Here is a 24,161-nt window from a genome sequence, read left to right as displayed (position 1 = left end):
TGGTCAGGACCATGTCCGGTGGTGTGTTTTGAGGTGTCTGTGACCTTATTATGATTTTAGGCAGCCTCTCTGCTAAGCGGTGAGGCTGTGTTCCTGTCTTGCAAATTGTTTAGCATGGGGTGTCCAGCACTGTAGCTTGCTGGTTGTTGAGTGGAGCTGGGTCTTAGAATTGAGTTGGAGTGCTCTGGGAGAGCTTTCACCATTTGATATTACATGGAGCCAGGAGGTCTCTAGTGGACCGATGTCCTGAACTCAGCTCTCCCACCTTAGAGGCACAGGCCTGACACCTGGCTGGAGCACCAAGACCCTATCAGCAACACGGCTCAGAAGAAAAGGGAGAAAAAAGGAAAGAAAGAAAGGAAGAAAGAAAGAGAGAGAAAGAAATAAAGAAAATAAAGTTATTAAAATAAAAAATAATTATTCAGAATAAAAAAATTAAAAAGTAATAAAAAAAAAGAAAAAAGAGGAAAGAAAGAAAGAAGAGAGCAATCAAACCAAAAAATAAATCCACCAATGACAACAAGCACTAAAAACTATACTAAAAAAAAGGACAGACAGAACCCTAGGACAAATGGTAAAAGCAAAGCTATACAAACAAAATCACACAAAGAAGCATACACCTACACACTCACAAAAAGAGAAAAAGGAAAGATATATATATACCTATATATTAAAAAAAAAGGAGGAAGAGAGCAACCAAATCAATAAACTAATCTACCAATGATAATAAACTCTAAATACTAAACTAAGATAAACATTAATCTAGAAACAAATTAGATTCAGAAAGCAAACCCCAAGTCTACAGTTGCTCCCAAAGTCCACTGCCTCAATTTGGGATGATTCATTGTCTATTCAGGTATTCCACAGATACAGGGTACATCAAGTTGATTATGGAGATTTAATCCGCTGCTCCTGAGGCTGCTGGGAGAGATTTCCCTTTCTCTTCTTTGTTCGCTCAGCTCATGGGGTGTAGCTTTGGATTTGGACCCGCCTCTGCATGTAGATCGCCTGAGGGCATCTGTTCTTCGCTCAGAGAGGATGGGGTTAAAGTAGCAGCTGATTAGGGGGCTCTGGCTCACTCAGGCGGGGGCGGGGGAGGGAGGGGTATGGAGTGTGGGGCGAGCCTGCGGCAGCAGAGGCCAGCATGACGTTGCACCAGCCTGAGGCGCACTGTGTGTTCTCCTGGGGTAGTTGTCCCTGGATCATGGGACCCTGGCAGTGGCGGGCTGCACAGGCTCCTGGGAGGGGAGGTGTGGATAGTGACCTGTGCTTGCTCACAGGCTTCTTGGTGGCTGCAGCAGCCTTAGTGTTTCATGCCCATCTCTGGGGTCTGCGCTGATAGCCACAGCTTGCTTCCTTCTCTGGAACTTGTTTAGGCAGTGCTCTGAATCCCCTCTCCTCGTGCACCCCAAAACAATGGTCTCTTGCCTCTTAGGCAGGTCCAGACTTTTTCCCAGACTCCCTCCCGGCTAGCTGTGACGCACTAGCCCCCTTCAGGCTGTGTTCACTCAGCCAACCCCAGTCCTCTCCCTGGGATCTGAACTCCAAAGCCCGAGCCTCAGCTCCCAGCCCCCAGCCGCCCCAGAGGGTGAGCAGACAAGCCTCTCAGGCTGGTGAGTGCTGGTCGGCAGCGATCCTCTGTCCAGGAATCTCTCCACTGTGCCCTCTGCACCCCTGTGTCTGTGCTCTCCTCCATGGCTCCCAAGCTTTCCCCCCGCCCACCCGCCATCTCCTCCAGTGAAGGGGCTTCCTTTCCTAGTGTGTGGAAACTTTTCCTCTTTCACAGCTCCCTCCCAGAGGTGCAGGTCCCATCCCTATTCTTTTTGTCTCTGTTTTTTCTTTTGCCCTACTCAGGTACGTGTGGAGTTTCTTGCCTTTTGGGAAGTCTGAGGTCTTCTGCCAGTGTTCAGTAGGTGTTCTGTAGGAGTTGTTCCACATGTAGATGTATTTCTGATGTATTTGTGGGGAGGAAGGTGATCTCCATGTCTTACTCCTCCGCCATCTTGAAGGTCTCCTCACAACTGCCTTTTGTATATTGATTTTATATCCTGCAACTTCACTGAATTCATTTATTAGTTCACTCTGTTCATTTTTTAAAAATCTCTTTTCTCTTTGTTCTTGAGATTTGGATATTTTCTAGTCATCTATGCATTCACTCTCTCTTCTGTCATCTCCATTATGTTGTCAAGCTTATACAGTGAATTTTTATTGCAGATATTGTGTTTTACAGTTCTAGAATTTTCATTTGGTCCTTCTGTTATAGTTCCTGTTTCTCAGGTGATGTTTCCTATCTTCTTCATTGTGATTGCATTTTCTTTTACATTATCGAATGTAGTTATAATAGCTGCTTTAAAATTCTTGTCTGCTGGTTCCAGCATCTGGCTTATCTTGATGTTGGTCTTGTTGATTGTCTTTTTTCTTGAAAATGGATAATACTTTCCTGTTTTCATATATCAGGTAATTTTGAACAAGTATCAAGAATCCTGGACATTGTTAATGTTTTCAGACTTGGCCCTTCTATATTCTTCCAAAAAGTGTGTTGATTTTATTTGGTTGTTGGTTGATTTTAGCAGGCAATTAGCTTGGTTGGATCCAAGCTGAAAACGTAATCTCTTGGGTTGCAGTTTAAATATCCATCTATTTCTTTTTCCTTAGCAAGTCTTCCTGGAGTCTGATCTGTGCATGCATGGTTCATAGATCCAGAGATTGGGGTAGAAATTTTACACAAAATTTGGGGCTGCATTTCTGGATCTCTCTTTTCTGGGATTTCCCCCTTCATTTCCTGTTTTTTCTACTACTGGCATTTTAACCACTCCAAGGTGGTATGACCTGCCATTAGTCTAAAAGGTACAAAAATGGGAAACTCACCCCATGCAGCTCCTTTTTTCCAAGCGTCAATGCCCCTCCAGAACTGCCAACTTTAGGTTTTCACTCTCCAATCCCTTTGAGTCATTGTTTGTTGTTGTTGTTTTGAATATGTAATTGTTACCTGAAGGAAGGTCAATCCAATAGGAACTTACTCAGAAGCTCAGTCAGAGCTTTGGCATCTGGGTATAGTTATTGATTTTAAAAATCACTAGATCAGTTAAGCATTTGGTAGACACAGAAGAAAAATGTATTAGTAAATACATTAGTAAACTAGAGGAAATTACCAAATTATCAAAATTGTAGCACAGAGAGATGAAAGTACAAAGAATATGAAAGAAAGGAGAAAGTCCAGAATATGTCCAGAAGAATTCCAAAAGGAAATATTTGAGAGAATGGAGAAGAAGCAATAAACAAATAAATAATGGCTGAGAACTTTTAGTATTTGAAGACATCAGTCTGTAGATAAAGGAATCACAATGATCCCCAAGCAGGATAAATGAAACTAAAACTAAACTATGCATATTGTGGTGAAACTGCAGAATACCAAAGACAAAGAGAGAACTCAGAATAACTGGAGAGAAACAAGTCATCTATGAATGAAAATGATTAGATTTATAGATACCATAACAACAATGGAAGCCCCACCCTCACATGCCCATGGAATTATATGTCAATTGGTGGGAGGAAATAACTAATACAGAATATTATGCCTTGCTAACCTATTATTCAAGAATAAAGATAAGACATACTATGGAACAAACTTCAGGAAAAAGGAAGAGGAACTTAGAAGCAAGAAAGAGGGTATAACATTGGGCAAAGAAACTGGTAAATGTGAATAAATATAAATAACCATTTACTTTTTAAAAACAACGATAATCACAAATTTGAGAGTATGAAGATCGGGGAGAAGTAAAGTACTGAACAATGCTAATTTTAAGGTAAAAAGGTTTTTTTTGGACATTTAAGCACTCTGAATTTCTGTAATATTTGACAGAAGAATAGAGCTAATGTAAGTCTTTGTGTGCATTAAAAAATTTTAGGTTAAACAATAAAAAGAGGCATTGGGAAATACAAATCAAACAGGAAAGGGAATATTATTGTGGAAATGGAATATTATTGTGGAAATGGAAGTTTTGACAGGGGAACCAAGATGTAATTATCTGCTATTTTCAAAATGAGGTGCTAAATCAAGATGCAGAATTTCCAACGGAAACGTTGATCTCCAGTTCCTTGACTCTGAGACCCGTCAGCAGGATCCAGTATATCAAAGGGGATTTGGGTGAGGATTTTGAAGCAGGGATCTTGTAAGGAGAATTTTTGGAAAGTTGCTGAAGTCCAGTCCCCTAAGGATAAAGAGGTGAGGGAGCCTAACCTTTCAATTCAACCTGAGTTATCTTTCGTGCTGGGGTTGGGTGGGGGAAACTCTTCAACCAGACAACTCAGAGAGCCTGATTTGTCTCCTGCAGTTGTGAGAGATCTGCTCTGATGTTTGACATAGGACTGAGACACTAAAGTGGCCTTTGGCAGGGAAGGCAGAGTAGAGATTGCAGACAGATTGCATTTGGGAAGTACCTACGTTCCCACTACAGCAGGGCCAAGGGTGGTTTCTGTGAATGAGATATGGATCATGCAGAGATAGTCAGATGGGAGCCTTAATATTTAAGACCCGCCCAAAAAGACAGGGTGAGATCCTGTGATATGGACCTCTGAAGGACCGAGGGTAGAGGGGTGGGGCAGTCAGAGGGATGGGATGCAGCCTTTACCTCAGGAAACTTGCAGCCAGAGGAGCCCAGCTGTAACTTCTGCTTGGCCCAGAGTGTAAAGTCTGTAGGGCCAGCTAGTAGCCAAGCAAGAGCTTTACTGCCCCTGCTTCTCCTCCCCTTTGTACCCCAATCACTCAGGGGCTTGAAGCTCTGCTTAATAAACTAGGGGCAAGAGGGTGAGAGGAAAAAGAAGCTCACCATACCTCCCTTCCCTGACCCCAAGTTCCCACCTGTCATAGGCCCTATAAAGGGAAGGCGGAAGCCACCTTTAACCAGCCTGTTTGGGGACAGAAGATGTCTTACTTTGAAATGAAGATTCAAGAGTTCAGTCTTGCAACAAATATATATGGAGTGCCTATTCTGTGCCAGGCATTGCTCAATGCTGGGGATTTCTCAGTGAACAAGATACATAAAAATAACTTCCGTCATGGAGTTAACATTTTAATGGATTAATATCTAGGACTAGACATTTTAAAGTTGATATTTTATGTTGTGACTTAAAGTGACTGTAAAACTGTCTGTTACCAAGAGAGTAGAAATTTGAGGGGATAAGTAAATATAAAATAAATATTTAAAACATTTGAATTTTAATGAATGGCTATTTACTAGACAAACACTACCAAAAGAAAGCTGATATAACCATATTGTCATCAGAGAACAGTCTGTTAACAGAGAATGCTGTTAAGGATTTTAAAAAAGAGTTCATGAAGCTATAGCAATTTTCAACTTGCTTGTACCTAATAACATAACTTCAATACACATAAAGCAAAATTTGGCAGAATGACAAGGAGAAATGAACAGATCCATTATCATAAAGGGAGATTTAAACATAACTCTTAAAACTCGATAACTGATAGAGTAAACAGACAAAAAAATTATTAGGGATACAGAATATTTTAACACACAAGTGACAAGCTTGATCTAAGGTAGAGATTGGCAAATTATGGCCTGTGGGCCAATACCATCCTACTGCCTGTTTCTATAAATAAAGTTTTATTGGAACACAGCCTTGTTCATCTATTCAGCATTGACCATGGCTGCTTTTGTGCTACAATGGCAGCACTGAATAGCTGTGATAGACAGTATTCGCAAAGCTGAAAATATTTACTAATGGCCCTTTATAGGACTTTTGTTGACCCCTGATCTAAAGCATTTAACAAAACCCTGCCTCTAACAATTGAAGAGTACATGTTTTTTTCAAGCACACATGAACATTGATAAAAATTGATAGTGTAGCAAATATTGACTTAAAAAAACCAATATCATATATATCTCTAACCACAGAAAAAACCCAATATCATATATCTCTGCTCACAAAGCAATTACATCAGAAATTGATAATGAAAAGATAAGCAATCCCCCCATAAGTTAGAAATTTAAAAAAATTTTTCTAAATAATTAATGAATCGAAGAAATCATAATAGAAATTATACATTTGAATTGAATGATAATGAAAATGCTACATTTCAAAAGTGAGTGGGAAATGGCTAAAACAATTCTGAGAGGAAAATGTGGAGCTATAATTATCTATATTTGAAAGAAGAATCCAATTCCAAAAGTAAGGAAAAGAACAGAAGAGCAAACTCAAAGAAAGTAGAGGAAAGGAAATATTAAAGACCGAATTAATGAAATAGAAAATAAAGAACCAATAGAAGAGATCCAGTAAATCAGAAAACAAAAGATAAAGAATCCCTCAGCAAGACAGACCAAGAGGAAAAAAAAAAAAAAGACGAGAACAAATAAACACCATTGAGCATGAAACTGCTTTGTGGTCAAATGGCTACAGACTGGATAGAGCCGGGAGATAGGCACAATGTATTCTTTTTATTAGTCTCTGTACATTTCTGTATGTTTGAGAGATTTCCTCTCTCACACACGCGCACATGTAAAATAAAATGTATAAACAAAAAAAGAGCGTGGGCTCTGGATTCAAACTGCCTGAGCTTTAAGATCGGTTCTAGACTTAGTGAGTGCCTTAGGGCAAGGTACTTAAATCCTTCCCGTGCTTCTGTTCCCTGTCTGTAAAATGAAGGTAATCATAACATCTGGCCCATCAACTCACACGCCCTCCTTCTCGAGATGCTGGGATTTCAGGCCAAGGTTTCACTGACACTGATTTTCAAAACTCTTTCTCTAGTCTTAAGCTTGCCCCAGAATCGCTTAACGCATCTCCCTCACCTTTAGACAGGAATGTTTAAACTACCCTGGAGACCTTAGGAAGTTCTCTTGGTGCTCTAGACCACACCTGGGAGGAAGGAGAGGGCTTGTCAAAGGAGGCTGTAGAAGGAGGAACGGAGCTGGGAAGATACGAGATAAAGAACCAGTATTTACTAACTCTCCTCAGTGCATCAGCTGGTGTGCTAGATGAACACCTGTTCCCTCCTGTGAAAGGTGATAACCATGTTATCTACCATTGGCTGTGTTCATTTTCACTGGCATTACATGTCAAGATATCTCTGTGCTGTAATGCATCTAGTTCATGGCCTCTAATGACTGCGTGATACTCAATGGTGAGCCAGATCTGGCCACAACCTCTTCTTACCCTTTCCCCTAGTCTCAGGAACCTGGGTTGCCTTTAATTCCTGGCCGCAAGAAACAATACTTGGGAATTTCTTCATAGATGCCCTCTTATAGAACCCTGTGAACATTTCTCTGGAATTTATAGCTGGGGGTGAACTCTCTGGGTCACAAGGAAGATAAACACTTATTTAAACTTAGAATTGTCGTGCTGTTTTCCAGATGGCAGAAGGGGACTTGAGCATCTGCAGATTTTGATATCCTCTAAGTGTCCTGGAACCAATACCTCGCAGATACCAAGGGACGGTGTTGCATTGCCAACAAGTGCTGTAGGGATGGGTGCTATTAGTTGTTATTTAATTAAAAATTTGCCTTTGGAGCTTGATCTGAAATAAGAGAAATGCTGGGCTTTTGTCTCACCAGGTTTGGGTGGCCTGCTTCCTTGGCTGCCTTCCATGTACCCACCCCACTTGTGCACAAGGAAAGAGCTGCATGAGATTACACTTTCTGTTCAGTGTTGTGGTTCGTTTTTCCTTCTTGTTATCTTTATGTGTGCTCTGTGTCTAAACTTTACGTGGGAGCCTGGAGCAGAGAAAGACTCAGGATTGTGGAGTCAGGCTGACCTGAGTTCAAATGCTGGGTCTGCCACTCTCTACTTACTAGTTCTGGCTCTGCCTCCAAGGCCACCTTGATTAGTTTGGGATGCTTTACAATTCTTCGGGTGCTCACTCCAGGAACCAACAGGGGGCTAGTTACATCAATGGTGTGTGGGTTTTAGTGGTTTAATTCAGAAGGTGATTTTATTCCTAAATTCTGGGGGCACATGCTGCGTGTAACTAGCCTGAAAACCAAAGCTCTTCTGTTGGCCTAAGAGGCCTTGTGTGAATTAACGTTCCTCATCTTCCACTGCTTTCCCTGAGCTCTCTGAAGTCCTGTTAACACTGGCCAAGGGAAGAGGGTTAGGGTTAGGTCATTGCTGCCTCAGGGACTTTGCACTTGCTGTTCCTTCTGCCTAGAACTTTTCTTCCACCTGATTTTTCGAGGGTTGGCTTCTTCTCCATTATCAGTTCAAATGTCATCTCTTGTTGCCCCCTAGTTACCTGTTTTATTTTCTTTGTAGCACTTATTCCTGAAGTCATCTCATTTATTTATTTACTTGTTTACTTGTCTCCTCTGCTAGAATATAAGTTCTGTCTTAGCAGGGACCTTGTCTGTCCTGATCACTGTTATATCCCCAGAACCCAGAACAGTGCTATATACACACTATACACTCAATAAATGTATTTGAATACATGGGCAATTGGATAAATGGACTTACTGAAAGAAGAAGCAACTCTCCATTTCAAAATACGGAAACTAATTTCTTCGGTGCCTATAAATACCTGTGGAATTGAAACATAAATATTTGTGGAACTGAAACATATTAATGCATAATAAAGCTTTTAGTTGAGAGCGCCACGGAGAGCGATCGTAAATGAGTGATAATTGCAAGACTAGCATGCTGTGGGAAGCACTGGGGATTGAGCCTAGCATAGTTTAGGCCAGCTCTTGATTCTGAAATAGAGTTCAAGAAAGTGTTTCACCCAGGTTGTATAGGCTTCATGGCTGCCATGTGGTGAGAGGCACTGGCCTTGGAGAAGCAAGGCCTGAGTTCAAGTTCTGGTTCTGTATTTTCTTACCTGTGTGGCTTTAGGCATTTCCCTTAAGCTTTTGAAGCCTATATTTTCTCATCTGTAAAATGTGAGCATACTAACTGCCATGGTAGTTATGAGGACTGACCAAGGTGATGGATATGGTGCATGTGAAACAAACATGGGCTTGGTGCAGGCTGGGGAGGGAGCAGGGATCGTCATCATGTGACCCTGCTCTGGGCAGCCCTGGCCCTGGTAGTGTGAGCTCAGAGGTCATGCCAGATGTGTGTCTGCTGAGTGTTGGCTGAGGGACACTCTTCTCCAACCTCTGTGGTCAGAAGCCAGCTTTCTACAAGCTCACAGACGTGGTGTATTGGGGCTTGAATTTTATCCATGGCCAAAAAAAAATAAAAACAAACAAACAAAACCAGTCCTTGTTCAGAAGGCTCTCACTATTCAGAGTCTTCTGGGGATTTTTCTCAGATAGCAGAACTACAGTGCCCGAGGTCCAGGATGTCAAGAAATGAAGCCCCTGCCATTGGAGGATGGGCTGAGTGGGGGGTCAGGAGGGGGCTGCTGTGGATGGCTGCAGGAAGGCACAGGAGCCCCAAACACCCCTTAAGTGGGGAGGCCCAGGCCACCATCAGAGTGGCTGAGGAATCTGTGAGACAGATACTGTCATGGTTCTTTCTATTTGTGCCTCTTTTGGGGGGCGAGGGTGGGCGCTGACTAGGAAAGACCCAGTGTTCAGACCTGCTGCTCTGACCTGGAATTAAAGGGAAGGTGTTAAGTGGCATGGTGTCAGCTTTGCTATTTTAATATAGTCTCTCTTGTGTTAGAATTACTTACTGGGCATCATGCACAGAACTGGAGGGCACTGGCTGACTTCTGATGGCCCTTCTTATTTGATGGCTCTGTGACTCTAAGCCTTCTTCTTTTGGCCTAGAAGATACATTCTTTATGGCCAATGGCGAAGAAGAGATTTCCACAGCAATTTCTGTTCGCCATGGTCCTGGGGAGAGAAATAGCACCTCTGTTCATGGCGAGAGAGAGACAGCTGGAAGAGAGCAGTCTCTTAAGCTCCCTCCAAGTCATTGAGTCTTGCCTGTAGTGTTTGGGAGGAGGACCAGCTGGTGGTGATTGCCTGGCAGATGCATGAGTCACTGTTTTGGGGCTGCCATGCCAGTGCTGCTTCTGGGTCACCAGAAAGACAAGATGTGTTTGACACGTAGTGGCTGCCCCAGCTGGAGGAGGCTGCAGGCCAGATGTTAAGAGTGCTAGATGAGGGTCCGGATGACTGGATTTGATTCCCACTTCTGTTTCTTTTTTTTTTTTTTTAATTTTATTTATTTATTTATTTATGGCTGTGTTGGGTCTTCGTTTCTGTGCGAGGGCTTTCTCCAGTTGTGTCAAGTGGGGGCCCCTCCTCATCGCAGTGCGCGGGCCTCTCACTATCGTGGCCTCTCTTGTTGCGGAGCACAGGCTCCAGACGCGCAGGCTCAGCAATTGTGGCTCACGGGCCCAGCCGCTCTGCGGCATGTGGAATCTTCCGGGACCAGGGCATGAACCCGTGTCCCCTGCATTGGCAGGCGGATTCCCAACCACTGCGCCACCAGGGAAGCCCCCACTTCTGTTTCTTAATGGCTGTGGGATCTGGGACCTCAGAGACCTCATCTCTAAAATGAAGGCATTGGACCAGGACCTCGAGACAACGAAGGCTCGGGCTTCCTCTAAGAGCCTCTGAGGCCCCACAGAACACAGGATCATGGGTGTGGCCGGGTTGGCCCAGGTCCAGAAAACTGCTGTGCTCCAAGTGCTGCTGAGGACTGGGCCCCTGCCCCGTCCTGACGGGCTGCATCTGTAGAGCAGAGAGCCTTCCCTGCTCTGTCTCATCTGTCCAGGGATGGGGATGCTTCTCATTTCACAGATGGAGCAGCCGTTTGAGTAGGTGGGTTCTCAGTGCAGTGGTTCGCCTTCTCTGGGCTGAAGCCCACGGGTCCTCCCAACAGTCTTAGTATTTGCTAATTTCCCTTCCCTGGGACACTTGTCACTATCGCTTTTGAAATGAGGTGTCCAGATGGGAACGCAATACAGATGTGACCCAGCTATCACAGAGGGGATGCTAGAGGGCAGCTGAGCAGTGTCTGGAACTGAGACGTTTCCCCGGCTGGCCTTATCCTCTGTTTGTGCCAAATCCGCAGCATCCTATTAGACATCTGTCCGTTTCAGGCCGAGACAGTTCTATATTTGTGTTTCTTGTGTTTGTAAGTGCGTGTGAAGGAGGCTCTGTTTAGAGACAAGGGCTGACTCTGGCTCCCCCTGGAGGACAGCTGGCTGCGGTTAGGGTAGGCAGCCTCGTATACCCCTCTGCTCTGCGCTCCTGTCTGTCCTAAGGTAGCAGATATTTTAATGACCTGGGTGGTTTTGTTTATTAAAATACCATACCCTCGTAAGAAAGGTTTGACTGAAGGGGGTTCTTCATACCCTCGTAAGAAAGGTTTGACTGAGTACGTATCTGTCTTCTTAAGCAGGTGCCTCTGGGCATTTCTCTTTGTAACTCGGGCACTTAGGGGCTTCTCTGGGCCTCTGCTTGCCCAGCTTTAAGATAAGGCAATTTTTCTAGCTCTAAATTATATGACACTTTGGGAGTTAAATAGATAGCTAGATAGAATGGGATCTACCTTTTCAATTACAATGGCTGCTATTTTTGTATTATCTCTCTTGTTGGAATTTATTGTGACCCCAAGAAAAAGAGCTCCTCCTTTCCCTAAGTTTCTGCCTTACCTCTTATTCCTCACCTCCTCCTGACGTTTTGCCACTCCCACACCCCTAACCTGAAGATGCTCTGAGTTCAGCAGGAAGCAACATAGCACAATGGTTAAGGGTAGTGTCTCTGGAGGGGCCCAGCCTGAGTGTGTGGTCTGGGTCCATCACTGACATCTGGGTGACCCTGGGTGCATCACATAACCTCTCTGTGTCTGCTCCATTATCTGTAAAAAAGGAGATAATGCCAGCACCTACCTTAGAGACAAATGCATGTAAAATGCTTAGAATAGTTGCAATAGTGTTCATTTGTTGTTATTTTGTTATTGCTGCTTTTTTATGGGGCAAGATGGCAAATGTAACCCAGAGTCACCACCAGCCTCTTTTCCTCTAGGAAGTGCAACAAACAAGCAATGAAATAAGCAGAAAACATGGATCCTAAAGTTTCCAGTGATGTCTGTTCTGAGTGCGAGACCAGCACAGGCCACTGTCCCCACCATCAGGAGGAGAGGCCAGCTGGCTGGCCAGCAGAATGGGCCATGGAGAGCAGGTCAAGCCAAGGGTTTAAGAGATGGGGTCACAGCCAGCAGGTTGTTAATTAACTGTCTACAAGACAATAAATGCTAACTGAGGACACTGAGGGCCACACCCTACAGTAGGGATGAAAATGGATCTGGTTATTGGAAGATTCAACCCAGTAGGAAAGATAAAAAGCAGCATCCTAGGAGTTTGGAGTTAGTAGGGAGGGGGTGGGAAGTACCCAAGATCAAGATATAGAACAGGCATGATCCAAGAGAGTGAAAACTTGGTGAAATCAAAGGTTCAGGGCAATTGTAGGCAAACCCATGGCCCACGTGCCACATAGGCCTTCTGGCTTCAAAAAAAAAACCCACACTATAAATGGGGGGTAAAAAGTTAGAAAGCTGCTTCTCAAAGTGATAAGAATATACCTTTTTCTCCCTAAGAGGCACACATAGTACAACAATGAAGCTAAATTTATTTTAAATTGATTCATTTTTAAAATAATGTAATCGTTTTATTGTGCTTCACCTTATTGCATTTAGCAGATACTATGATTTTTACAAATAGAAAGTCTGTGGCAACCCTGTGTTGTCAGATGATGGTTAGCATTTTTTAGCAATCAAGTAATTTTTAATTACAGTATGTACTTTTTTTTTTAGACATAATGCTATTGCACTCTTAACAGACTACAGCATAAACATAACTTTTATATGTAGTGGGAAACCAAAAAATTCATGTCACTTGCTTTACTGAGATATTTGCTTTGTTGCAGTGGTCTGATACCAAACCCACAATATCTCCAAGGTATTCGTGTAAGTTATATAAACTCTGAATAACCACCGTTCAGCAGGGCACTCTTTTTAGGGGCCCAGCCAGGAATGAGGGTCAGTACCTTGGAGAGCTCCAAGGGGGTTCCAAATAGCTGAGGCAGGCAACTAGTTCAGCATGAGTCAGAAGCCTGCTGCTGGACCCGTGTGGTGCCAGCCCGTACCTCCTGTGGGCATCAATTGTGAAGGCTGGTACTTCTCTAGGTGGAGATCCCAGAGCCGGGTCAGCCGGGTAGGTGGGGAGCAAGGGCTCAGGATGGAGACTGGGTATCTGCCCTCTCCCTGGATGCAGTCTTCCTGGTACCCAGGAGAGATCATTGCACCGATCCTGGAGTCAGCTATTAGGTCCTGTCACTAGGGTGTTTGTGGCATTTTGCTGTCTTAAAGGCGGTTGGTAGCCTTTCCCCTCTAGTGGAGGTGACTTAGTTATTTGAGATAAGACATGGAAAGGGTTGCTGCTGCCTGAAGGCAGAAACAAAGAACTGGGACAAGCTCAGTGGCAGTTCTGCTTTTTCAGCCTCATGGATGTGTGGATCTCTCCAATTGATCCATTCAGTTCTTGTGGGTGTCCAGGGACTGTCTGTGAGACGCAGGACGAAGCCGGGCTTTCACACGTTTGTGATTGGCTTCGGGCCCTGAACAGTGCAGGCTGATTAAGTTTGGTATAAAACCTGACCAACTGCAGTTTGGGGAGATGCACCCACACGCATCTGGTGTGTGCGTGTACAGATGGGCGTGCGGTTTGGATATTTCTCTTCTGGAACAAGGCATTAAAAAAAAATTATTAATAGGTTCGGTCCCCAGCCAGGTGTAGACTCTGGTGAGTTGGTGATGTCAACAGATTTTATCCTCATGGCTCCTCTGCTTCCTCTTTCTCTTCTCTCTCAGTTTCCCTCATCTTCACTTTTCCCTGGTCATTTATTGTCTTTTCTGTGCAGGGCTGAGGTATGCACCCATGGTCACCTGTGGTAACCATATGCCCTAGATTCTCAGGGACAATTCTGATTATAGATACTTTCATTCTGTTCATTAAAAGTGATTTGTTAAATGTATGACTGAATGTGATTTCATTTTATGTTTTTGTAAAACCTAAATAAATTCCTAAATCAGGAAAATAATCTTCAGTCAAACCACATGTCTGAATTTTGCATGTAGGAAATATCATCACCATATGTCAAAGACTGAAAGGGAAAATAATTTTCATCTCCTGGGCCAGTTCAATCCATTGGAGGAATCACCTGTGTTGAAAAGGAGCCTCAGGCTGTACTGGGAAAGAGGGTCATGATCGATTAGTGATGTCTGTCATGAGCATCATATGGCCACTGGTGTTGTCTTTGGCACCAAGATATTTCTGTTCCAAGGTCCTTCTGCTCTCAAGCTGTTTCAATTTTCTCTTGTCATAGAAAAAGCTGCCTTAGTCGTCAGTGGTGAGGGATTATTACCCTAATGTGGTAACCATCCCAGAGGGTGGAAGAGACCCATGTCTCAACTGAGCATCCAGAGACAGGCCAGGAGAAGGGGATATTTTGGGGCTTCTCAGCACTCATTGCAAAGCACATAGCCAGCCTTGTTCTGAATCCCAAACTGAGTTTCTTACCTTGAGACCACCTAGTTTAATGGAAAGAACCTGGTGTTTGGAGGCACACAGATTTGGCTATAAATCCTGAATGTTCCAGGTGTACTGTGTGACCCTTAAGAAGGTTATATAACTTTTCTGGGTCTCAGTTTATTCTTCTATAAAAAGGAAATGATAATAATTATTATAAGCATTAAATCATATAACACATTTAAAGCACCTACAGTGGTGCCTGGCACACAGTAGATACTCCATAAACAGGAGCCCTTCCAACAACAACTTATCAGGCCTGAGGACTATGTCATTTGCTCCTGACTGGCTATTTGAATAAACCTATTTTAAATAATGAATATCACTTGTACTTTGGGCAATAATTTCATCTCACTTCTACTCCCAAATCTGAAAAATAAATAAAGGAGGTGACCTTTACTAAATGATTTGGAATTTCAGCAGAAGGTTCTGTAATTGCTAGTTAACAGGCCCAGGAAACCAGCTCTTGTGCAGTAATTGGAGGTGTGCAGGTTGGGACATTAAATTACGGGCTGGCCTCCTGGAATAGAAACCTTGCCACCATGACAACACCTTTCTGCATCTGCCTGAGTAAGTCAACAAATTGTTGGTTCCCAGCCCGAACTGGATGGCGACAAGGGCTTTCTCCTGCTGGAATCTTCAGGTCTTGACATGCCAGTCAAGTTCCTTACAAAGGCCAGGCGCGGCGTCGGGGGGGACACCCAGGGAGGAGGAGGAGGAGATACAGTACCTGCTGCCGAGGTGCCTGCAGTCTGTGGGGGAGACCAGCAGAGATGGACCCGTTCGGGAGAGGGAAGGCAGGGTAAGGTCGGCAGAGGCAGCAAAGCAGAGAGGTCAGCCGGGTTGCCCGCCGGATCCGCCGATTCGGATCCAGCCCCGCCTCTTACAGGGATGTGTGCCTTGGACACGTTACTTAGCCTCTTTGGGCCCAGTTTCTTTAACTATAAGGTGGGGATAATCATCATACTTACCTCCTAGGGTTGCTGTGGGAATTAAACGGGCTAATGTTTATAAAGTGCTGAGGAAAGTGTCTAGCAGATGGTGTAAATATTTGACATTATTATTATTATTGGGGTTATAACTCTAATTATCTGAAAACAGAATGACTTCTGGGGTCCAAGTGAGCAGGGAAGACAGCAGGGGCCACTGGGGGCCTCCTCCACGACCTTGCCCTTGGCCGCAGCCCCTACTGCTGGACGTCTCTGCGCCTTTGCTTCTGCTCTTTGCCCTCTTGATCTCCTGACCTGTTCCCACATGCACACCACTCAAGACCCAGGCCAAACACCACGACTGTCAGGAAATGCTTCTGGACCTCAGCCTCCCCCGGCAGGGCCGATCAGCCCTTCTCAGAGCTCCCTGAGCACCTTTCACCTGCACTGTGGGCCCTCTCCACTCTTGCCCCGGTGCTTCGGCTCCTCCTGTGTCTCCATCGCCCACCATGCTAGAGGCAGCAGACCTGGATGTGCATTCTGGCTCACAACTTGCTAGAGGTGAGACACTGGGGAAACCACCTCCCCTCCCCTCTTGTCTTTGCAGATGGGCACGGCTGCCTGGCAGGGTGTGTAGAGATTGTGTGTCTGGCCCATCACTGAATCCCTTCCCTCGCTCCCTCTCTCCTTACCTCAGTCTCCCTGACCTGGTGAGAGGTCTGGCGCTCCAGAGAGGCCACACACGCTGGTTTCTGAGCACCCTTCCTCGCCCGTCCTCTGGGCTCCTGGGATCTACCACAAGGCCTAACGCATGGGGGCAGGGGTGGTGGTGAAGGCATGTTTGTATTTTCTTCCCTTCTCCCCTCCTCATTTCACGTCTTCATTCTCTAGCACAGGGCTATCAAATAGTGGGGAAAGGGCCCTCAGTGTAAGGATGAGGAGTGAGAGGGAACCGGGTCCAAGCACCACGGAGGAGGGTCCTGGGGGCCAGGCCCAGGCCCTCTGTTTGGCTGAGCCTTGCTCTATGACGGGGAGAATTAAATTTGCTCTACTTTTGATTTTGAAACATGTCAAGGGGCAATATCCCTCCCACATCAGAGCACAGGAAAGGGGCAGGGGTCGAGAGTGGGAGGGGCATTGGGGGTGGGATAAGTCAAGAGAAAGAGGAAGTTGAGCCCTAGTAGCCTCAGCTGCTGGCTCAGTGACCGGGTGACCTGGAGATGATTCACCCTCTCCACTTGGGGGTGTAGGGAGTGTGCAGATGGGAGAGGGGGTGAGGGTAGAGGTGGTGAGCACATCACAGTCTGGGTCCTGTCCAGTTCATCTTTCTTGGGAAAAGCAGGGAAGGCGTTGAGCTTGGAGTCCCCCACCCCGCTAGAATCCCCTCGAGATACCCCTTCCCTCCAGAGTCTGAGTCAGGCCTGAGCCATCCAGCTGGGTCCGTCCCTGCCCCTTCTACAGAGGGGAAGCACAGACGTGTCCCTTCCTGCTCAGCTTTTACTCATAATGATGCTGTGACAGAAGCCACCTGTCACTAGCCCCTGGCTGTGCGCCAGGTGCAGGATAAGCATTTCACATTCTCACCACAACCTTCAGGGGCAGAGGCCACTCTATCCCCATTTAACATATGGGGAAACAGAGGCTCAGGGAGGTGAACTTATTTGCCCAAGGTCCGAAAGGGCCCTGGCGTAGCAGGGACTCCTTCCTGAGTCTGTGGGCCCCCAACGCAGTCAATCACCATGATGTTCTCTTAGGAGGTGACGGGGGGTGAGGGGAGCAGAGCAAAGGACATGCTGAGGAGATCCTTGGGTCATCTGTCCCCTCGTGTGGTCAGGTTGGTCGCCCTGGCTGGTTTCCCTGAGGTGATGGCACCCGAGGCCGTCAACAAGAATTGGGGAGACCTGAGAAGGACAGATATGGGGGTGCGGCTGGTCTGGGCTGAGAGAAGCATCTGTGGGGCAGTGAGGGCGCTGGCCCAGAGAACGGAGGGCAGCGGCCCGAGGCCCTGGAACCTTCAGGAAGGGAGGCGGAGGGCAGGCACCAGGGCTTTATCTGGCGGGGAGGACAGAGAGAACTGACAGCTAGGAGATACCTGCTGTGTGCCAAGCCGCATGCTGGGAGCTGGGGACCCAGATCGGAGTAAGGCTGCGCTTCCGCCTGAGGAAGCTCAGTGCGGCGGCGGAGGCCGGTGAGGAGCCCTAGCAGCGGTGCAATGCGAGATGCGCTGCCAGAGGCAGACGTGTGAGACGCCCTGGCAGAGGGGAGCGAGGAGTGGATGTGGGCTGTAGAGGATGTGGGGATGGCTAGAGAGGGATGCCCGTTTGAGCTGAGTCTTGAAGGCAAGCAGTTGTTCACCAGGCAGCCCCTGGGAGAAGGGTGGCGGCGTGGAGAAGCTGCCGGGAGCTGGGGCAGCACCACGGCAAAGGCAGGAAGGAGGCTGGGCCCTATGGAAGGAGCAGGGGAGGGGTGAGCAGGGTCCAGTGGGGGAGAGCCATGGGGGCTTCCTGGACCACTGGAGGGTGAAGCCGAGAGTGACTTTGATAAACACTTAGATTGGTATCAGAGAAGTGACTCTGACAGCCAGTGTGGAAGATGGACAAGTGAGGGGGTGGGGCTAATGGGGAGGCTGGGAGATCCTATCATGGGGATGAGAGACGGAGAGTCCTGCTGACACTTACACCTGACACCCAGCCTGCCACACTGAATCTGGGCATCTCGAACGGGGCAGGTGGCACCAGCCACCGCTGGCTCCCTCTCCTGGGTTCTGACCAAGGAAAAGGTGAAGCAGGGTGGCCCAGGATCCTGCAGATGGAAGCAGGAGGACACAGGCCAGACCGAACTTGTCGAGGGCCTGCTTTGTGCCAGCCGCTAGGCTGGGTGCTTTGCCTGCCAGGCAGATGTCTTATGCTCAAACTTAAGATGAAAAAATGAAGGGTCAGAGAGAATGAGTAAGCTACCCCAGGGCACACGGCTGATGAGGTGGAATTGCACACTGGGCCTCTCTGACCTCAGAGCCTTTAGACTCTGCCAGGCTTGTGGTTTTCACCAGCTCTGAGATAGCTGCTGCCCTCATTTATTCACTCAGCAAATACTGATCTCAACCACGTGCTGGGGGGACTCTGGGGTGAATTAGGCACAGCAGCTGGGTGCACAGAGCTCATGGCCCTACAGAGGAGAGGCACACACACACATACAAATACACACACATACACAAACACACACACACACACACACACACACAACACAAGGTATAAAGTGGCCCATGGGAAAAACAAACCAGACCCTTGAAAGAGATGATCTCCATCGGGACACTAAATGCTCTTGCAGAAGAAGTGGCTCAGAAACCCTTTTCCTTCCCGTCTACTCACATCTTATACCCTATTCCCTTTTCTTTCCAATTTTGCTCTCATTTTAAAATGAGGGGACACAGGGTCTGGAAAGAGGATCCCTGTTCTTGCTTGCATATCCTTTCACCGGGAACGCAGTGATATGGAACATTCCCACCTGTGCCAGCCCATCCTCACTATAACTTACGAGATGGTACTATTTTCATTCCCTTATAAAAGGGTAAACTGAGGCTTAGAGGGAGGGTCCTGGGCTTGTCCAAGTTCACTTGGACCCAGATCCAGACAGCCCTCCGCCTTTTTGCCTCCCAGGTTGAATGGAAGTGCGCTGGTCTGTATCCAGTGGGCACTTTAATTTAAAGGCATCAGACCAATTAGGTTCCCAATTGGAACATTAAATATTTAAAATATTAAAAATTCTCTCATATAGTTTAGTTACAGTCTGGTCACTGTAGGGCTGGGGAATGAATGGCCTCGAGGTTCACGTGCACTTGCTCATCAGGAAAGTTGGCCTCACTTTCTTCTGGAAGCTTCTTGCAGAATTAGCTCTTGCTTCTGGTTTCATTTTATTCTGTAACCACTTTCCAGAATTTAAAAATGTGTATGTTTCAGGGGGAGGTGAGGATGGGGATGCTCGAAAACAGTCAAGCATGTGATTAAATTCTCGAATCTATTTGTTCTAACCAGCCTATGGGAGGGTAAGCATGAAGAAACCACAATTAAATATGTGTAAATTTTTCTAGACAGTTGCAGAGAATGGATTTTTATAATCCAAGCCATGTTTTAAATGCTTCAAGTGGTGTGGATGAATTTGACGTCTGCAGTAAATTATTTAATAATCTAAGGAAATCTAATTTCCTTCTCTCTTTCTTATAATGTTTTCTTTCATGTGAAGCTCTTTTTCCTATGTCAGGTCACCTTAGGTAAATGAGCCCAAGACTAGGTTAGGACACCAGGGTTTGGTGTCATTTCTGCCACTTAATAGTATGTGGCCGTGTATAAGCATCTCGTGTTGCCGGGTCTTGGTTTCTTCAGCTGTAAAATGGGTACAGTCTTCCTTATCTGGCAGGTTTGTCTTGAGGAGTAAACAAGCTGATATATGTGAAGCGCTGGGTACAAATCTTGGCAGAAGGCAAGCTCTCAGGTTTTATACCCAAGAACTTTCTACTCTGATGGTGGTGAGAACGGTGAAAACAGAAAGTACAGAACTGTGGCTGAGTGCCAATCCAGGAAGGTACACACAGGGATTGTGGGAGCACCGAGAAGGGGAACCCCACTTTCATGGAGTGGTTAGGGAGAAGTCAGAGTTAGGGACATTCAAGGTGGGTTTTGCAGAGTAAGAAGGAACTGTTCACTCAATTATTTATGTCTACCCTGCCTTATTCCAAATAAAGAGGTAACATGATTTATAGATATTCTACATGAAGGTAAAATAAGGTAAATGAGGAAATATGGTACAAGGGAAATAAGGAGAAGGAACTAAAATAAAACCATGGGGCAGGTTAGGACATAAAACTGCTGGAGGTGATTAACACATTTGGCACTGAGCTTCTTAGCAATGAAAACAAAAAGGGAACATGACCAGGTTGGCAGTTCTCAGTCATCGTGTTCACAGGATAAAAACAAATCAGGTGCCCAGGACGTGCACAGCTTTCCTGGGGCTAAGAACTGAGACATGTTTTCCCCAGGACCCCTCGACAAGGGAACTCTGTGTAGCATAGTCCTTAGTGATATCATTGCAATAATCATGTCGTTCCAATGTGAATGCTTCTGAGGGGGAGTGCGCCAGGCAGGGAACAGTGTTCTTGGCAGAGGGAACAGCATGAGCCCAGCTCCAAGTCTTTATCAGGGGTTCTTTGCAGGGAATGTCTGCTGGCCAATTCCCAGCATGGTTCTTGGATGGGGTGACCCAGTGGGGCCTCGGGGTACCTGTGGAAGCAGTCTGGGGGTGGATGGCATTGCATGGGGGCACAGGAAGGGCAGTGCTGTGGTGTGGAGACCTGTTGGGATGAGACAAGGGTCCGGGTTTCTCTGGCCGTGTGATCTGACCATTTGCAATCATGTTGGAGACTCAGAAGGCGGGGCCTTGGCAGTGGTGCAGGAAGCCTGATTGGCTGGGCTACCTCCTGCCCTTGGTCCCCAGAGGCTGGTTGCCTTTATAAAGAAATTGCAAGACTTTTTCTTGTATGAAATTTAAAAAAAAACAAAACAAAAAACACACATACTCTGCAGGCTGTCAGGAAGCAATGTGAGAAACCTGAGCTGCCCCACTGTCAGAGCCTCATATTTTGGGGTTTTTGTCTGTTCTATTTCTGAGGCTGGTAAACTGGTTTCCTGTTTGTTGCAAAATGGGTGGTTGTCGCTGTCTGTGCCTGGCCTGGAGGGAGGTGGCCTCACCCGCTGAGGCCCGTTGTTCTCCCCTGAGCCAGTTCCCTTCTGAGCAGCGGCCAAAGAGGAACCCAGAATTGAGGGGGCAAGGAACCGGGGCACCCTGCCAGCTGCTTCCCGGGACACCCAGGGGTTTGAAGTCACCACACTCAGTTCTGCAGTGCCTCTCTCTGGGAAGACTAGCTCTGTGTCACAAAGAGGGGACCTTTCATACTCAAGGGTCAAATGAGAGACTCAGAAAGAGCGTGAGGGCGGGACTTGGAAGAAAGAGCCAGCTATTGTTAGAAGGGTCAGGGAAGAAGAGAGAAAAAGTAACCTTAATTGGTACTTGTTAGGAAGCTGCCATTTTCACAGCTTTCTCAATTGTTGCATGTGATTCCCATTTCACAGATAAGGAGACTGAGGCTCAGAAACATTCAGTTGACTAGAGCCACTTACTCAGGAGCTGGCAGTCTGACCTGCCTTGGGGAGCAAGTTCAACATTCCTCTCTGATCCCTCTCCCTACACCTTTTTTTGAAGCTCCAAGAGGCAAAAACTCTTGCAGAAACTCACATGGCTAGTTAGTAGCAGAATAAGAAAGTTAGTTAATTCCTGGTTTCTAGTCTACTGGTCTTCCAAACTGCCTTAGATGCTTTCTAAACTGGCAGGGAAATGATGCCAGCCTGACCTGGGACAGAGTTGGAACTCCTAGCCAGGCAACCCAGGCCAGCCAGCCACGGTGTTTACATTTGTGAGCATCGCCTCTCTCTCAGAGCAACTAGATGGTGACGGACCGGGTCATAGGGTTCTGTTTTTCCCTGCCCCTCCCCCTCACTCCTCCACATGCCATCCCAGATCCTGCAATTCCCCCATTGTCTTTTGGGGTAAAACAATGACTGCCCTTCTAAAAGTGTAGGTCTGTTTTATTAGCTGGTTATCCCCTTTTACTGGTGTTTTTTCAACCTCCTCCTGGACACCGGGGGGCATTATTGTGAGGAGAACTGAAATATATTTTCACATGTATATTTTCTCAAGCAACAGATGCTAAAAGTTATCACCGATTTCTTGCAGGAGTTCTTCTTTTTTTTTTTTAATTAATTTATTTATTTATTTATTTTTGGCTGTGTTGGGTCTTCGTTTCTGTGCAAGGGCTTTCTCTAGTTGTGGCAAGTGGGGGCCACTCTTCATCGCGGTGTGCGGGCCTCTCACTATCATGGCCTCTCTTGTTGCGGAGCACAGGCTCCAGACGCGCAGGCTCAGCAGTTGTGGCTCACGGGCCTAGTTGCTCCGCGGCATGTGGGATCCTCCCAGGCCAGGGCTCGAACCCGTGTCCCCTGCATTAGCAGGCAGATTCTCAACCACTGCGCCACCAGGGAAACCCAGGAGTTCTTAAATTCCCAAGACTGGAACCAGTACCTGGGGCATTCTCAGGTCTTAGTAGATCTTCTCAAATGCTTAGTTTTCCAGATTAACCCAAAGCAGAGCTGGGCACAGGGTGAGGTAGAGACATAAGAAAACCCATCAGCCTAGAGGGCATTGCCTTGAGGGGCCTTGGAGAGGGAAGAAGGGAGACCAACCTGGGGGGGGGGCGGGGGGGCAGTGAGAATGACCTGGGTGGGGGGCTTTTGCTGTCTGCCATTGTCCCCTACTTTGTTACCTCCTTCCCACTCCCTCTGCCTTGGATAATGTCCTCTCCCCATCACTTCCTGCTGAGGCCTCCCTTCCTTCCAGGCTTAGAACTGAGCGAAAAAGCCTTGCATCTTCTCCTTCCTCCAAGCCCTGATGAGCCTTTGGTTATACTGCCTCTCTTCTGACCTGTCTTCACCGTACTTGCTTTTAAGTTCTTTGTGACTTTCTTTAACTCCACTTGGTAATTGTAGCTCCTTGAGTGTGAAGATGCCCTAATTAGAGTTTATTCTCCCCACGGCATGGTTCAGGGCCTGATAATGTAGAAGAAAGGGAGGCGGGGTGGGTAGGCAGGTGGGTAGTGAATTCCTTCCTTTGTCTCAGGGTAGGCTCTGGCTGGAACATTATGGGAGAGGCGGGGAAGGATGGTCCCAGCTCAAGCCCATCCTCCACCCCTGGGCCTGTCACCTCTCTGTATAGGAAGCAGTCTTGTCACTTGGGTTCCTGATGCCTCACTACTTTGCAGATTTTGTGAAAGGGGCACCCACCTTGCTTCTGCATCTTCTCCCCTGTGGCCGGCCACATTTGTGCTTTGTCCTTCATTCCAAACCTTCCTGCTATTTTTGCTATCTATTGCTGCCTTAAAAACGAATCCGAAACTCAGTAGCTCAGAACAATGATTTCTTATTTCTCACAGTTCTGGCTGGGCAGTTCTCCACTGGGAACCGTAGCTGCATTCAGCTCGTGGCAGGGCTGGGCTGGGAGGTCCGAGAGAGCCTCACCCCCGTTCCTAGGGTCTCAGGGCTGGTTGGTTCTCCTCCATGTGGTCTCTCATCCTCCAGGAGGCCAGACCTGGCTTCTTCACAGCATGTTGGTGTCAGGGTTCCCAGAGTTGTGAAGGCAAAGCTGCTAGGCTTTTGAAGGCCTAGGCCAGAACCGGCACAGCATCACTTCTGCTACATTCTTTGGGTTAAAACAAAATCAAGGCCAGCCATATTCAAGGGGAGGGAAGATAGACTCACCCCTTGTTGACAGGAGTGGCAAAGTCACATTGCAAAGGCTCTGGGACTATTTAGCAATGATCCACTACACCCTGCTTTGTTTGCTTTGAGAGAGAAAATCCTCCTTTTGGAAACCTTTGTGAAGTGGTTTCTAAGGAAGCCCGTCTGAACATGGCATGGTCAAGTTCAGGAATTGATGCTCTGGTCCCTGCCTGCCCCAAGCTCTGGAAGAGGCTGTTTGCAGAGTGGAGCTGGGGATGGCTGCTTCTAAGGAATGTGGACACCCACCTTCTTGATTAACACGAGCAACACCTTAGGGTGCACGGCCCCAGCACTGCATGAAGGGAAGGCTTTCTCAGGATTGGAGTCACAATTGTAACCTCAGGCACCACTCAG

Source organism: Balaenoptera musculus, chromosome 1, assembly GCF_009873245.2.
Source record: "Balaenoptera musculus isolate JJ_BM4_2016_0621 chromosome 1, mBalMus1.pri.v3, whole genome shotgun sequence".
NCBI classification, from domain to species: Eukaryota; Metazoa; Chordata; class Mammalia; order Artiodactyla; family Balaenopteridae; genus Balaenoptera; species Balaenoptera musculus.
This window is presented reverse-complemented; position numbering follows the sequence as displayed.